Raw genomic sequence first — 2500 nt, 5'->3', positions numbered from 1 at the left:
TCGGCCCACCTTTTTTCAAATTTATATCAGTCTATATCAAAATGTCATTTACAAAGCTTGAAAATCATTCTCATTTGTTATGTGGGCCGTGATTTTGCAAATGAAAGACTCTTGCTCTTCCAATGTGACGTTTAGAGCTCATAATTAACAAAATTAAACAAAATTACCTAAAATAGCGTGACCTAGCCCCTTTAACGTCGGACTCGTCACTACAGAGGGGTCTTAGTCTAAGAAATTGAGAGAATGGGATGGAGTTTTTTTAAGTGTTGTGGATGAGAGGACGAACGAAGCAAGTAGTTTTGGGAATCTGTTGGTTTGTAGTGTACACTCGTAGATAAACCGTTGCCGTTGACTGAAAACTACGTCGAGGAAAGCAAGTGAATTTCGGAAATTTCCCAGGTGTACTTTGGAGCCGGGAGGAAAAGAATTGACTGAAGTAATGACTTGGTCGAGTTCCTAAGTTGTTGTTGATGAAGTAGCCCCGACACAGATGTCATCTACTGAATGACGCAAATGTCATCTATTGCATAACCTGCACACCATGTAAGAAGACCTACATAGGTGCAAGTACCATCGTGGTCGCCGAGGTGAGGGACAGTGTGTATTCGGCGGCATTGAAGAAGACTCTTGAAAATCCTTTCTACTCTCTGTTGGAGACCGCAGCATTATCCTTCCAATTTTTAAAGAATGGAGGAACTCTCTCATTATTTCAGACTGCTGGAAAGCATACGTTAACCTAGAATAGCATCGATGCACTCACGAAACCGTTAATCATTCAAAAGATTTTGTAAATAAGAACGGTAAACACACGAACGAAATCGATGGACAGTGGATCTGAAGACAGGATTGCCCGGATTTGGTCGGCGAAAATGCTTGTATTCAGGACATATTACGGAATTTATGTGGCGTTATTCTGGCAGTTATTACTCAAAGTACCTCGTCCGCATAATTCGAAGCTAATTAACGGGATACGAGCAAGGATCTCTAAGAATATGCGGCATCATTGTTTACAGAATGAGGCTCCGTTTCAGCTGAACAAAAACAATGAATTTCACGTGAAAAGTGCTTCTACCCTGTTCTCGGCTTCGCTTGAACCCGCCATTTCCGTGGCTTTTAGCCACGTGCTCAGAAGGTAAATCTCGCGATGACAGGACTTATGGGTACCGGTACTGCATAATGTATTTTATATTATTCATATTTCTCGTGACATCCGTGGCTGCAAAATTATGCTTGCTATTACCCTGACCTGTGACCTGTGTTTTTTAGACCCGCCGTTGTTGAGATCTATAGGAGTGTCGTGTACACCTTAAACTTTTAATCATACGTTGTGGCGGGGCATTTTAAAGTTAAAGTACCTTTAAGCTTACATTTAAGCTTACATTATAATGTTGCTGTGAATCATCAGATCAACATGCAGGCCACCAGCATGGATGAACACGTTCAGTATCTCGAGAAACTTTGTCGTCTTTGTGGCACATATCTGCCGCGGACCAGGGTCAGTGTTGCAAACAAAAAAGTCTTTAAATTGCAGCTCTGGATAAAATTTCAAATCATTTTCGATCTCGACAGCAGAGAGTCTCTCATCCCTCCTCAATCTACTGCGGGTGCAAGCGATTTCTCTATCGAGTTCGCAGTTTCCGATCCAGAGGAAATTGCCACAAAGAAGGAACCATATGTGTGAACAAACCACATTGACGATAATTGTCCTTGAAGGGCTAGCAAATCCAAAGGAAAAGGGGCGTCCCCGTAAGATCTCGCGAACAGCGCATGGAATGAAAAGCAGCAGCAGAAACTTGTGGAAGCGAAACCGAAAGTTACGAGGACAATGAATCAGAGCAGGTGAAGAAGTATTGTCAGGGGTTTCAGTGCCATTAAGCACAACATTGTGTTGATGGGGAAAAGAGAGGCTCAGTTACAAGTGCCAGAAAGCTGGCAGGAAGCTATCATTTCATCTTCTTGGAAAGAGATAATATTGCATCTGAAAAAAATAAGCTAAGCACTGTAGATAAACTGTTTCTTACTTCAACAATTTTTCGCTCAGAAAAGGAAAGTGTGAAAAACTGACATCTTGCCTTGTAGTCAAACATACAAGAATCAGTACCTGGTATGTAATTGCGACCCCTCATACATGGATTCAGGCCAGAAACTCAGTTTTGACATGTGACATCAATGCCCATAGCCACGAAAGTGTCAAGCCAATTCATAAGACAGTAACTGCAGATCAGCTCTATTGTATGTATGTATGCTAACTTTATTTTAACACGATAAATTCATCAGTTACAAAATCTAATATTCTAAAAATAATAACAAACAAAACTAAACATAAAAACTGCTTTACATGAATACCGTGTGTCTAAGAATAGTACGAGTTGAGCTGTCGACGAAAATCATTCAGTGCTTCGGCCTGCCTCAACTCATAAGCTGAGCAGTTTCCAAAGCACCGCACCGCAATGGCTAAAACTGTTTTTCAAAAAATGGAGTCCTTCAGTGAATAATTTGT

Source organism: Montipora capricornis, chromosome 12 (assembly GCF_036669925.1).
Source record: "Montipora capricornis isolate CH-2021 chromosome 12, ASM3666992v2, whole genome shotgun sequence".
Lineage (NCBI taxonomy): Eukaryota > Metazoa > Cnidaria > Anthozoa > Scleractinia > Acroporidae > Montipora > Montipora capricornis.
Note: the sequence above shows the minus strand (reverse complement) of the source record.